The sequence below is a fragment of the Aegilops tauschii genome, chromosome 1, assembly GCF_002575655.3.
Source record: "Aegilops tauschii subsp. strangulata cultivar AL8/78 chromosome 1, Aet v6.0, whole genome shotgun sequence".
Classification (NCBI taxonomy): domain Eukaryota; kingdom Viridiplantae; phylum Streptophyta; class Magnoliopsida; order Poales; family Poaceae; genus Aegilops; species Aegilops tauschii.
The window spans coordinates 184,991,002-185,006,693 of record NC_053035.3 but is presented as its reverse complement, the minus strand read 5'-3'; positions in this window follow the sequence as shown (position 1 = coordinate 185,006,693).

The window sequence follows — 15,692 nt, the reverse complement described above, 5'->3', positions numbered from 1 at the left end:
AATATACAAGCCAAGTTCTATAATGAAAAATTCCCACTAGTATATGAAAGGGACAAAACAAGAGACTCTCTATCATAAGGATCATGGTGCTACTCTGAAGTACAAGTGTGGAAAAAAGGATAGTAGCATTGCCCCTTTTTTTGGGCCTTCTTTTTTTTATTTGGCCTTTCTCTTTTTTTGGGACAATGCTCTATTAATGATGATCATCACACTTCTATTCATTTACAACTCAATGATTACAACTCGATACTAGAACAAAATATGACTCTATATGAATGCCTCCGGCGGTGTACTGGGATGGACAATGACTCATGAGTGACATGTAAAATAATATGCATGGTGGCTTTACCACAAATACGATGTCAACTACATGATCATGCAAGGCAATATGACAATGAAGATGCGTGTCATAATAAACGGAAGGGTGGAAAGTTGCATGGCAATATATCTCGGAATGGCTATCGAAATGCCATAATAGGTAGGTATGGTGGCTGTTTTGAGGAAGATATAAGGAGGTTTATGTGTGATAGAGCGTATCGTATCACGGGGTTTGGATGCACCGGCGAAGTTTGCACCAACTCTCAAGGTGAGAAAGGGCAATGCACGGTACCGAAGAGGCTAGCAATGATGGAAGGTTGAGAGTGCGTATAATCCATGGACTCAACATTAGTTATAAAAAACTCACATACTTATTGCAAAAATCTACAAGTCATCAAAAACCAAGCACTATGCGCATGCTCCTAGGGGGATAGATTGGTAGGAAAAGACCATCACTCATCCCCGACCGCCACTCATAAGGATGACAATCAAAGAACACCTCATGTTTCAAATTTGTTACACAACGTTGACCATACATGCATGCTACGGGACTTGCAAACTTTAACACAAGTATTTCTCAAATTCACAACTACTCAACTAGCACAACTTTAATATCACTACCTCCATATCTCAAAACAATCATCAAGTATCAAACTTCTCTTAGTATTCAAAGCACTTATATGAAAGTTTTTATTATACTAATCTTGGATGCCTATCATATTAGGACTAATTTTATAACCAAAGCAAACTACCATGCTGTTCTAAAGGACTCTCAAAATAATATAAGTGAAGCATGAGAGATCAAATATTTCTATAAAATAAAACCACCGCCGTGCTCTAAAAGATATAAGTGAAGCACTAGAGCAAAACTATATAGCTCAAAAGATATAAGTGAAGCACAAAGAGTATTCTAATAAATTCCGATTAATGTGTGTCTCTCCCAAAAGGTCTGTACAGCAAGGATGATTGTGGTGAACTAAAAAGCAAAGACTCAAATCATACAAGACGCTCCAAGCAAAACACATATCATGTGGTGAATAGAAATATAGCTCCAAGTAAAGTTACCGATGGACGAAGACAAAAGAGGGGATGCCTTCCGGGGCATCCCCAAGCTTTGGCTTTTTGGTGTCCTTAGATTTACCTTGGGGTGCCTTGCGCATCCCCAAGCTTAGGCTCATTCCACTCCTTGTTCCATGATCCATCAAATCTTTACCCAAAACTTGAAAACTTCACAACACAAAACTCAATAGAAAATCTCATGAGCTCCGTCAGCGAAAGAAAACAAAACACCACTTCAAGGTACTGTAATGAACTCATTCTTTATTTATATTGGTGTTAAACCTACTGTATTCCAACTTCTCTATGGTTCATAAACTCCGATACTAGCCATAGATTCATCAAAATAAGCAAACAACACACGAAAACCAGAATCTGTCAAAAACAGAATAGTCTGTAGTAATCTGTATCTAACGCAAACTTCTGTAACTCAGAAAAATCTACAGAAATAGGAAGACCTAGATAATTTGTTTATTGATCTACTGCAATTTGAATCAGTATTTTATCACGTTCTGGTGATTTTTAACAATTGTTTTCGTGAACAGAAAGTTTCTGGAATTTTCAGCAAGATCAAATAACTATTAACCAAGAAGATCCTATAGGTTTAACTTGGCACAAACACTAATTAAAACATAAAAACAAATCTAACCAGAAGCTAGATGGATTATTTATTATAAAACAGAAAGGAAAAAAATTGGATTGTCTCCCAACAAACGCTTTTCTTTAAAGCCTTTTTAGCTAGGCATTGAGATTTCAATGATGCTCACATGAAAGACAAGAATTGAAGCACAAAGAGAGCATCATAAAACATGTGAAAAACACACTTAAGTCTAACATACTTCCTATGCATAGGTATTTTATAAGCAAACAAATTATCAAGGCAAACAAAAACTAGCATATGCAAGGAACAAGAAAGGAACAATAGCAATCTCAACATAACGAGAGGTAATTTAGTAACATGAAAATTTCTACAACCATATTTTCCTCTCCCATAATAATTACATGTAGGATCATAAGCAAATTCAACAATATAGCTATCACAAAACATATTCTTAACACAATCCGCATGTATGCAAAGTTGACACTCTTCCAAAATAGCGGGATTAACATTAACTGAAGTCATGACCTCTCCAAACCCACTTTTATCAAAAACTTCATAAGATTCAACATTCTCCAAATATGTGGGATCTAAAGTTGACACTCTTCCAAACCCACTTTCAATATTATTGCAAGCATTATTACCAATCTCATATTCATCATGGGGCTTAAATAAATTTTCAAGATCATATGAAGAATCACCCCAATCATGATCATTGCAACAAGTAGTAGACATAGCAAAACTAGCATCCCCAAGCTTAGGGTTTTGCATATTATTAGCACAATTGACATCAATAGAATCTATAATAATATCATTGCAAGCATGCTTAAAAGATCTATCGTGAATCGCTTCATAAAGTACTACATCACAATTGTCAGATTCACGAATTTCAAGCAAAACCTCATAAAGATAATCTAGTGCACTCAACTCACTAGCAATAGGTTCATCATATCTAGGCATGATCATGTATATAGGCATCACGTCCGTGACAAGTAGACCGACTCCTGCCTGCATCTACTACTATTACTCCACACATCAACCGCTATCCAGCATGCATCTAGAGTATTAAGTTCATAAGAACAGAGTAACACATTAGGCAAGATGACATGATGTAGAGGGATAAACTCAAGCAATATGATATAGACCCCATCTTTTTATCCTCGATGGCAACAATACAATACGTGTCGTTTCCCCTACTGTCACTGGGATCGAGCACCACATGATTGAACCCAAAGCTAAGCACTTCTCCCATTGCAAGAAAGATCAATCTAGTAGGCCAAACCAAACTGATAATTCGAAGAGACTTGCAAAGATAACCAATCATACATAAAAGAATTCAGAGAAGATTCAAATATTGTTCATAGATAATCTTGATCATAAACCCACAATTCATCGGATCTCGACAAACACACCGCAAAAAGAGTTACATCAAATAAAACTCCAAGAAGATTGAGGAGAACTTTGTATTGAGATCCAAAGAGAGAGAAGAAGCCATCTAGCTAATAACTATGGACCCGAAGGTCTGTGGTAAACTACTCACACATCATCGGAGAGGCTATGGTGTTGATGTAGAAGCCCTCCGTGATCGATGCCCCCTCCGGCGGAGCGCCGGAAAAGGCCCCAAGATGGGATCTCAAGGGTACAGAAGGTTGCGGCGGTGGAATTAGGTTTTCGTGGTGCTCCTCGATGGTTTCGGGGTACGTAGGTATATATAGGAGGAAGAAGTAGGTCGGTAGAGCCACGAGGGGCCCACGAGGGTGGAGGGCGCGCCCGGGGGGTAGGCGCGCCCCCTTCCTCGTGGCCACCTTGTTGATTGCTTGATGTCCACTCCAAGTCCTCTGGATCATGTTTGTTCCAAAAATCACGCTCACGAAGGTTTCATTCCGTTTGGACTCCGTTTGATATTCTTTTTCTGCGAAACACTGAAATAGGAAAAAAACGGCAATTTGCACTGGGCCTTGGATTAATAGGTTAGTCCCAAAAATAGTATAAAAGTGTATAATAAAGCCCATTAAACATCCAACACAGAATATATAATAGCATGGAGCAATCAAAAATTATAGATACGTTGGAGACGTATCAGACCGTGACGCGCTCCTCCTTCTAACCACGTTAGAAGGAGCTCTATCACGGCCCTACGGCTGCACACCGTATTCGCCAGCGCCTCGGCGAGCGTGCTGGTCTTCTGCATCCTATGAACGATGCACAGGACTTTTTCCGTGGCGGCGCCCAGGGTCGTCAGCGTGGTGACGCCGTTGGTCACGCACAACCTGGGAGGAGCGCGCCGTAGGCGCCAGCGTGGGCGTCTTAGAGGTCGCCGCGCCGCCCTTATGTGGCACGATGCCTCCCTTGGAGGGCCGCCGCCTGCAGGGGGGCGGCTCCGTCTTTGGACTTGGTGGCGCACGGCTCATCGTCTTGTGCACGGACGACGCCGCTCGCCAGGCTTCTGCTGCTGGAGCGACGTGGGTGTTCGCGGGCCGCGCCTCGGCTTCCATCCGCGTCCACCCCGTCGCCCGCTCGTGCTGGCGCAGGCCGTTCGGCTCTAGATGGACTGATCACCGTGATCGTCTTCTTCTTGGGAGCCATGGCGATGAAGAACTGCTAAACCAGATTCTCAGAACTGCACCCCCTACCTGGCGTGCCAAAGATGTCACGGAAAACGACACCTATGGGATCACTGGAATCCCTTCTACGGTTGGCGGGCATGGGGTTGTGAAAAGAGCGGGTTTAGCGGTCAACACAAGAATCGTTTACCCAGGTTCGGGCCGCGAGGATGCGTAATACCCTAGTCCTGCTTTGGTGTGTATTTGAGTGTTCTTGAGTTCTTTGAGTGTACTTGTCCAAAAGACCCGAATCCCTCTCGTGGACGCCTCGGGCCTCCTTTTATAGACAAAAGGGGTTGCCATAGTGGCACACAGGAGGTGGAAAGGTGTACAGCGAATGAGTCTATCCTCTGGCACCGTCGGACAAACGCACTTAATGCGCTGCCGACGTGCCCCTCTCGCTTTATCGGGTACGGCAAGGAAGCTCGTCCCAGCTGTCGCCGCCTCACCTGGCTCCGACACGCGTCTGAGCTGACGGGGCGTCGTGGCGCCATGTTGGCTGGCTGCTGGGCTGGCGCGGTGGTGGAGCCTTCACGAAGATCTGCATGCCACCATGCAGGTGCTTGCTGAGTCGGCGTAGAGGCCGCATGCTGCCACGCAGGTGCCTGCCCAGCTGGTCGAGCTAGCAGCTGCATGGGAGCGGTGGTGGAGCCTTGGCAGACGCGGGCCTGGCCGCGGCCTTGCTGGTGTCCTCGGCAAGGGCCTTGCCGGGGCCCCGGCAAGGGTCTTGCCGCGGCATCGCGGTCGTCCCCGGCAAGGCCTCGTGGGTTTCCTTGGCTAGGATCCCGCCGAGGATCGTCGTCTTCTGGTCTTCCTCTGATCTTGTATATTTATGATCTTCACAAAGTTCTGCATGCCACCATGGAGGTGCCTCCCGAGCCATGGTCCCAATGTGGTTGATGGTGTTGGAACCCTTGGGCTCAAGGGAGGCGCGCTCTGTTGGCGTCTGGCAAGTTGCCCCGGCAAGGCTCTTGCCGAGGCTGCGGAGGTCGCCCCAGCAAGGGTCTTGCCGGGGGAGTCCACCTCGCCCTATTGCTCTTTGTGTCTCTGGTCTTGGCGTCGCCTTGTTCGTCTTGTGCTTCGGCTCCCCTCTTCTGCCCTGCTTGGTGTGGCCGTGGGCGCGGCTCGGACTGCCCGTGCACAAGTAAAAGGAGACACTACAAAAAAATACACTTTCGTGATGATACGTATTGGTCACAGTAGGTCACATTTTCTGTCATGCATGTACATCCAGAATCAAGATAGTCATACCTGTGCTGTCGTAGAAGTGTTCCATGACATTACCAAAATTATCATCACGGAAGTGTCCACTTCCATGACGATAAATCGCGCGTCACAGAAGTGCTTTCGTCAAGGGTGACCGACACGTGGCATCCACCGTAACGGAACGCCGTTAAGCTACCGGGTTCGGTTTTGGATCCGATAACCCATTAACAGCCCCGACCAATGGGGATTTTCCACGTGTAAAATCATCATTGGCTGGAGGAAACACGTGTCGGCTCACCGTTGGGACAGATGTCATCCACTCATTGGACCCAAAGCGCCTATGATACATCGACACATCGCACGGCCCAACAGAGGCCCATATAGGTTAAAAAGGTCGGCCCAGTCAAAGGCCCGTAGTACTTACTCAGGTACTAGTGGGCCAGCCCAATAATGGCCTGCTTAATAAAGGCCCATTTACGGCCCGAAGCCACATCTGGCCCGTTAATTGTTCGCCGAATATTTGGGCCCATTTACGGCCCGAAGCCAGATCTAGCCCGTTAATTGTTCCCCGAATATTTGGGCCCAATTACAGCCCAGTGACTTTCGGCCTGTTAGAGGCCCGATGTAGACATGGGCCGATTTCAACCCGGTGTGACTTTCGGCCTGGGAATGGCCCGTGTTGCCCATGGGTCATATATGGTCCGACGGGACATCAGGCCCACTAACGGCCCGTGATAAAAGGTGGCAACAGTTAAGCCCAACGTGACTTTGGGCCTGTTAAAGGCCTGTCGCATAATTCGGCCCGTTGATGTCTGTACTAAGCTTTTGGCCTCTTAAAGGCCCATGGTATCAGTGGGCCAACTAAGGCCCGAAATATGTTTCGTCCTGGTAACTGCCCGTGATATAACTGGGCCCAAAAAGGCCCGGTCTACATTTCAGCCTGCTGAAGGCCCGTCGACGACTAGTGAAAATCGAGGCCCAATATGCATTTCGGCCTGCTAAAGGCCCATGGTTTCATCTGGGCCGTAACAGGCGAGTACAATATTCAGCCTGTTAATGGCCCAACGCTACCTGGGCCAAACTAAGCGCTGGGTCCACAAAAGGCCCAACTAAAATATAGGCCGGTGTAAGTTGTGGGCCTCGTGCAAAGTGTGAAGGCCCCAATGATTCGGGCCCAAGAAAGATGCAGGCCGGCCCAATTGTGGCCCGCTAAACACCAGGCCCGTTAGAGGCGAATGTTTCGGCCCGGTCGACTACATCTGAATTTTTTCAGATAGCGAGTGATGGCAGTAACTAGTAGGAATTAAGAACAAACCTACTCTATACAATAAAGAAATTACGGCATAGTAACTAAGAATAAACCTAGACTATACAATAAAGGATTTATGGTATATTACATCCACTTGGCATCAAAGTTCGCCACCAGTGATCATAACACGCAACGAAGAAGCAGATTACAAAAACTGGGCACCATTGCAGCCTAACAAAATAATACTGAATCGAGACCACTTCCAAGACAGTTCAAGAAAGGTTAGCCTTGTGCGGGAACTGCTGCGCAAGCTGCTGAGCAAGGCTGTGAGACCGGCCTAGAATGTCGGTCATAGCTTCCAGGTGTAGCTGTTTAGCGATGAGGTTCTCATTGGTGTTCTCCGCAATCTTTCTTAGAGATAGGACTTCAAGTTGAAGTTGAGTTGCAAAATGCCTTTCTGCTAGAACTTGGGACTGAAGAAGTCGAACTAATTCAGACAACGAATTCTGTGAGCTTGTCTGACTGCTAGTCTCAAGTAACTTGAACACTGCATCAAGACAAGACTTTGGGTTTGTCTCACAGCCTTCAGCAAACTTGTGCATGCCATCAGGCATATCACCTTGAAACAAAGCAGAGAGATGACAGGTTTTGCACGTGTATAAACAAAGATGATAACTGTGCTGTCAATTCCATCCAATTTCAAATTAGAAAATAAAGAGTAAGTTCAAAATATCAATAGCATAATTTGGCATTGTTCATAATGCGGGGAGCTTCACCACACTACTGGATTACCATGTCAACATAACAAGCATAGATGAAGGGCAAAAAAATCATTGTATCTATTTTGGTTAATGTGCATGGCATGTTGTTCATATCATCAGCCACATCAGTAAGATAAAACAGGAGATGACAAGGTGCAAACGTGGGCTGCTTCACCACACACTGGATTATAGATCCACAAAAACAAGCATACATATAGGGAGTATTGAGTAATGTGCATGGTATGAATAAGGAATTTGGTTTTACAAGTAAAACTTAGAACTTACGGTTCTTGCGAACATGCATTTTGGTAGAAACAGCAAACTAAACAGCAGTAAACGATGGGGAGTATGAGAAAATTAAACAGCAGTTGAGGATAAAGGCTTTAGAAGGACTGACTTACATTAACAGTTAACACCGGCTTTATAATGCCCTTCTCCATGTCAAGGGAAGGATAACTCGAGAATTTCAGCACAGAATCTTCTTCATAAGCATTGCCTGTACTCTACATTTTGTAGAGAGTAATTATAGATATGATAATACTGGAAGGGATAGAGGATAATGAAGATAAGATGCAGATTGATGCTACATAATCAACTACCAATCCCTAGAAGTACAAGTATTACAGGACAAAATGTACTGACAAGAGCAATGGGCTACACTTCTGCACTGGCATTGTCTGTGTATTCTACTTTTTGGTAAGATTAAATATAGATCTGATCTTTTTTAGTAAATGGTGGGCGAGGGAGATAAGATGCAGAATGCTACACAATGAACCAATCACTCTTCTCATAATACAAGAGTGTTTTGAACACTGGTGTACTGTACAAAACGTTCTTATATTATGGGACGGAGGGAGTAGCTGTTAATGTAAGTACAGTGATAGATGACGTTCAGTCCTTACAAGAGGACTGCAGAGCTAAACCTCTTCAAAAGCATTGGGTTGATTCTAAATTTATGTAAGAGTCCATACGGATCTTATAATGTCCACCAAATGGAAGATAACGAGGCTAACATGTGCAGTGATGCTACATAATCAAACAGCTATGAAAGTAAGTATGGTCATACAGGGCAAGAGGTACTCACAAGAGCAATGCAGTGTGCAGTATAGTTGCGAGATCCTGTGGTCCCTTGAGAATGAATGTTCTTCTGCTAACAGTTTTCGTACAAGTGAGACGTTAAGGCAAATGCAGAAATGTAGTTCAAATTGTGATGTGATATCATAGATAGTACTATCGGTGTCAAAACCGGCAGATCTCGGGTAGGGGGTCCCGAACTGTGCGTCTAAGGCGGATGGTAACAGGAGGCGGGGGACACAATGTTTACCCAGGTTCGGGCCCTCTCGATGGAGGTAATACCCTACTTCCTGCTTGATTGATCTTGATGATATGAGTATTACAAGAGTTGATCTACCACGAGATCGTAGAGGCTAAACCCTAGGAGCTAGCCTATGATTATGATTGTTGTTGTCCTACGGACTAAACCCTCCGGTTTATATAGACACCGGAGGGGGCTAGGGTTACATAGAGTCGGTTACAAGGGAGGAGATCTACACATCCGAATTGCCAAGCTTGCCTTCCACGCAAAGGAGAGTCCCACCCGGACGCGGGATGAAGTCTTCAATCTTGTATCTTCATAGTCCAACAGTCCGGCCAAAGTATATAGTCCGGCTGTCCGAGGACCCCCTAATCCAGGACTCCCTCAGTAGCCCCTGAACCAGGCTTCAATGACGATGAGTCAGGCGCGCAGATTGTCTTCGACATTGCAAGGCGGGTTCTTCCTCCGAATACTCCATAGAAGATTTTGAACACAAGGATCGTGTCCGGCTCTGCAAAACAAATTCCACATACCACCGTAGAGAGTATAATATTCCACAAATCTAATCTGCTGACAACCTTTCATAACGTGACATCCTGCCGTGGTCCGGTCATTACGAACCGTTTTTCCCAGCCTACCCATGCACGTGTTGCGAGGCGGTTTTATTGGCACGTCTTGTCGAAGCAGAGATCGTGTTCCCTTTATCACGGGATTCTCATCAATACGGGTGTGGGTCACCCAATCGTACTTGCTAGTATGACTCCTCGATTTTAGGCAAGTTCCAAACGGCCACGCGGAGGACGCTTGATATTCACCCTCTTTATAAAGGGGCCAAGCCCTATCCTTTTCTTCTCGCGCTCGATCCTTCCCTTCCCGCACCTCGAGTTCCAACACCGAAGGCTCAGGCTAAGCACTTCGGACCTTCAATCATGTCCGGATCCAACTGTAACATCCCAATTTTCCTAAATTAGGATGTTATTAGATCATTCATATGCATATCATATTTTTATTGCATTATTTTCTTTTTCAGAATATTCAAATCATTATGCAACAAAAAGGCAATTTATTTGGAGTGGAGATAATATGACTTCTCCCCTGTTTTAAAAAATGTTCATAATGTGGAGAATATTATTTCAAGTTCATCTGATATGTTCTGGTAATTTTGCAATCTTCAAAATATTTTATTTGTGTGTTATTTTGTTGTTATGTGTGGCCTATTGCATAAAAACTATTTTTGAAAATTGCATTAGTGTTGGAACTAGTGTTCCTGTAGTTTATAGCTGTAGGGCTATTTTGACTGTGTGTCTAGGTATTTTTATTTAGAATTTATATTGTGTGTTTTATTTTATTTATTTTGTTCTGCTGCTGTAGTTTTTGTTTAAAAACAAAACAGAGCCAGCCGGCCCGCCAGCCTGCCAGCCAGCCAACCGGCCCACCGCCCGTGGCCCAGTGCGCAACAGCCGCAGCCCGCTAAACCTAGCGAAGCGGTACGCCCGCTCGCTCGCACCCGACCCGCGCTCGATCCACCCTTCGCCTCCAGCCGCTGACAGCGGGTCCCGCGCCCTGCTCGTCCCCTCCACCAAGCCGGACACCGCTGTAACACCCACGATGCGGCTATATCTCCCACGTGTCGAGGCACGACTTAGAGGCATAACCGCATTGTGGTTTTGTCGCAAGAAGGGTCATCTTCACACAATCCCATGTAATGAACAAGAATGGGATAAAGAGTTGGCTTATAATCGCCACTTCACACAATACATAAATAAATCATACATCAATCAGAGTATACACATAGGTCCGACTACGGAACCAAAATAAAAGAAGACAACCCCAAATGCTAGATCCCCGATCGTCCCAGCTGGGCTCCACTACTGATCATCAGGAAACGAAAACATAGTAACGACCAAGGTCCTCGTCGAACTCCCACTTGAGCTCAGTTGCGTCACATGCACTGGTATCATCGGCACCTGCAACTGTTTGGAAGAATCTGTGAGTCACGAGGACTCAGCAATCTCACACCCGCGAGATCCAGACTATTTAAGCTTATGGGTAGGAGAAGGTAGTGAGGTGGAGCTGCAGCAAGCACTAAGCATATATGGTGGCTAACATACGCAAATAAGAGCGAGAAGAGAAGCAACGGAACAGTCGTCAACTAGTAGTGATCAAGAAGTGATCCTGAACTCCTACTTACGTCAAACATAACCCAAAAGCCGTGTTCACTTCCCGGACTCCGCCGAAAAGAGACCATCACGGCTACACACGCGGTTGATGCGTTTTAATTAAGTCAAGTGTCAAGTTCTCTACAACCGGATATTAACAAATTCCCATCTGCCACATAACCGCGGGCACGGCTCTCAAAAGTTTATACCCAGCAGGGGTGTCCCAACTTAGCCCATTATAAGCTCTCACGGTCAACGAAGGATAAACCTTCTCCCGGGAAGACCAGATCAGTCTCGGAATCCCGGTTTACAAGACATTTCGACAATGGTAAAACAAGACCAGAAAAGCCACCCGATGTGCCGACAAATCCCGATAGGAGCTGCACATATCTCGTTCTCAGGGCACACCGGATGAGCAAGACGTCGGGTTGGCATAGACCCTGGTTGCCCAGGGGGCGCCGGACATCGCTCGGTTTGGACCAGCACTCGAAGGAGCACTGGCCCGGGGGGTAAATAAAGATGACCCTTGAGTCTGCAGAACCCAAGGGAAAAAGGCTTAGGTAGGCAAATGGTAAAACCAAGGTTGGGCCTTGCTGGAGGAGTTTTATTCAAAGCGAACTGTCAACGGGGTCCCATAAATCACCCAACCACGAAAGGAACGCAAAATCAAGGAACATAACACCGGTATGACGGAAACTAGGGCGGCAAGAGTGAAACAAAACACCAGGCATAAGGCCGAGCCTTCCACCCTTTAGCAAGTATATAGATGCATTAATTAAAGTAAGATATATTGTGATATCCCGACATATCCATGTTCCAACATGGAACAAACTTCATCTTCACCTGCATCTAGCAACGCTATAAGAGGGGCTGAGCAAAAGCGGTAACATAGCCAAACGACGGTTTGCTAGGAAAGGTGGGTTAGAGGCTTGACATGGCAATATGGGAGGCATGATATAGCAAGTGGTAGGTAGCGCGGCATAGCAATAGAGCGAACAACTAGCAAGCAAAGATAGAAGTGATATCGAGTATGGTCATCTTGCCTGAAATTCTGCTAGGAAGAAGAACGAGTCCATGAAGAAGACAAACGGATGTAGTCGAACAAATCCTCACAACTCCGGAACGAAACCGAAGCTAATGAGAGAAGCAACCCGGAAAGAAACAAACAACATAGTAAACAACCACCACATACACATGGCATGATGCACAATCAAGTATGATGCATGTCCGGTTTAAAAAGGCATGGCATGGCAAAGTGCAACAAACAATACTACAAATTAAGTGGAGCTCAATATGCAACGAGTTGCATATTGACGAAACACCACATCAATTATTTAGTTCTCTCTCGTTTATGTACCCAACAATATTAACTATTATTAAACATGGCAAGGGGTGAAGCATAACAAAACTACCTATCTAGGCAATTTAAATGAGGCCGGAAACAACAAACAACAATTCCGGAAAATCCTCATGTCCATATTTTAGATTTGGTACAGTTCTGCCCAAAACACAATTGTAATGTTGTTAAACAGCAAAATAAAGTGCACCATGTTAATCTATGCATTTTTCCACCCCGTTTACATATAAAGTTTATTAAATTTGGAGCTACGGTTATTTAGTTATGAAATAAATCATTTTAACATGGCATTCGAGCAAATTTAAACAAACAGCATTTTAAACATTTTAAACATGGATGAGAGTGGCATATTATGAAACTAGATGAAATTCTAAGCACTTTTCATATATAAATTATTTACAAATGATGCACGGTTTGTGAGTTATTAAATGCATGATCTAGAGGGACTTTTCTGTAAATCTGTAAACACCTGGATAATAGGTAAAATCGCTGGACTGAAAAAACATATGCGGGCTGAAACTGCTGGCCCAACAGCGAAAAAAAGAAAACAGGAGGCCGCTGGGGGGCTGCTCACCATGGGCCACGGCCCGGTTCGACGGTGAGGTGAGGCCGGCAAGGGAGGCTAGCGCGCTGGGCCTAAGTCGTGGTCACGGTCCACGTAGGCGAGGAAGGCGCGGTCAACGTAGCGAGCAGAGGTTCGTCGTCCTCCCTGCTCAAACGAAGCAGAGGAGGCGAGCAGGGCGAAGGGCGGCGAGGATCCAAGGGAAGGAGGCGGCTCGCGGCGGCGCGGGTCGGGGAGGTCGCGGACGGGGCCGGAGATGAGATCCAGGGCGGCTGCTTCAAGGGACTCCGGCGGAACGGACTTGGCAGGGAGGCGGCGGAGCTTGGCGCAGGTCAGGCACGGCCATGGCAGGCTTGTTCCTATTCTCCCTGAAGAAAGAGAGACCGCGGGGTGAGGGAGAGAGACGAACCAGGGGAAGAAGGAAAAGAGAAGGAGGGGTAGGGTGCGGACCGGGGACGGCCTGGTTCTGGTCGCCGGTGGCGTGGGCGTGCAAGGCGAAGGGAGGCGCTGGTTGGAGGGAGTCCGGCCGGACCTGGAGGAAGCCGTCGACGAGCTTGGCTCCTGCGGACATGGCGGTTCAGGGAATTGGCGAGGCGGAGGGAGGCAGACACGGCATTGAGGAGCTTCTCTCCCGTTGGGCTCGTGCGCGCGGGACGAAGCAGAGGAGGCTGCGCCATGGAGCTTGGCGAGCTCCTGATCGTCGGCGCGGTGCTGGAGACGGCAGAGGAAAGGGCACGGGAGGAGCACGGCGCAGGGGCTCCTCGGGCTCAGACGCGAGGAAGGAGGAGGCAGCTGCGGGCTGGTTGGTCCGGTACGAGACGACGCGGACGGAAGGCTGCAAGGAACTCCATGGGAGGCGTCGGGCGCTCCTGTCTCGTGGTCGCCGGACGACGAGGCGAGGTGGAGGAGCCAGGGGAGGCTCGGACGGCTACAGGCACGAGAAGACGAGCTCGGGTGGCTGCGGCTGCGGCTTGCGGTGGAGATCGAGCAGAGGCAGAGGCTGGTGGATTGGATCGGGGGGGGAATGAGGAGATCCCGAGGAAGAAAGGGGAGGTGGGTGGCGGCGGCTCAGGAATAGGTGGATGGGACAAGCCTCCTAAAAAAACTAGGGTTAGGCTTTTTAAATAGCTAGGTGGACTAGCTTAAGGCAAAACGGACCCTCCGATCAAAATTGAACGGTCGAGAAAAATAGGTTGTGGAGTCCAATAAAGAAAACGGAGATGATTTAGGGATGTTAGGGGATGATCCGGACCCATCGGTAACAACGGACAATTTTCGGACGCGCGCGAGGAGGGGTTTTGTGCATTGTGCAGAGAGGCTCAAACGGTCGGACAACAAAAGAACGGTTGGTCTCGAAAGGGACAACGAAGGCAACAGGGAGAAGCGGGAACTACGATCGGATGCAAGTTTTTTTTTTAAATGACGGCAACGAAGTGCCGATGCAATGCGGATGATGCCATGATGAAATGCAACCAACAAAAATAAAACACACGGCGAACACGAAATATATGGAAGTCTTCTGAAGCGTCGGTGTCGGGGCGTTACAACACTCCACCACTACAAGAGGATCTCGTCCCGAGATCTAGGATGGCACCGGAGAGAAGCGGAAGAGGAAGAGGTAAAACAAAGTTGCTTCTTTGAAAAACGAGTGAAACCAAAGAACCTTGAGAGGTCACAAAGCTTGAAGAAATGACACGACTTAGGTGAACAAAATTTAAAACACTCCGTTCAGCAAGAGGAACAAGGACCATTACAAGAACCTTGTAGGTTGAAAAACATGGAAATAAGAGCTTAACGGATCAAAATTAATATGAAAGCACACCGGTAGAAAAGAGAAACAAGGAACAAGAATGACATAACTTGGACAGCACTCCGGTAGAAAATGGAAGGAATTAACATGAACTTGAGAAGATGGGATGATACTTGATGAAATCAACAACACTCTGCCTCCGGACTATTGAAAACGAGAAGGAAAACTTGATAAGATGAAAAGAAATTGAGGAGATGACACAACACTCCGGTTAAATGGTTAGCATGAAAAGAACACGATCCTCACAAATCGAGATGATGAGTGAAGAGAGCAACATCACAATGCCTCCGGAAGAAATAAATAATAGAAGATAGATCCTTGGAATAAAGAATGGAGAAGAAAATGACAACTTCTGCCACAAATGAGCTTGGGAAGCATCCTTCCAAGAAGGTTATAACGGAGTTGTTGGGAAATCAACAACGAAAAGATAAGCTTGATGTGGGCTTATGGCAGACATCTCAAAATTATGAGGTGACAACCTGCCACTCACAGAAAAAAAGATTTGATTGATAGCTAGAAAAGATAGAAAACTTCTTCCACCAAGATGATAGAGAGATAACTTGGATCATAGGTAAACATCACAAAGAGCAACATTCCCAATGGAAGGCTTTAGGTGAGACCTATACCAAGATAACCTCTAACGAAGAAATTGAGTGGTTGAAACGAAGTCCTGAACGAATTGAAAACGATGGATTTAA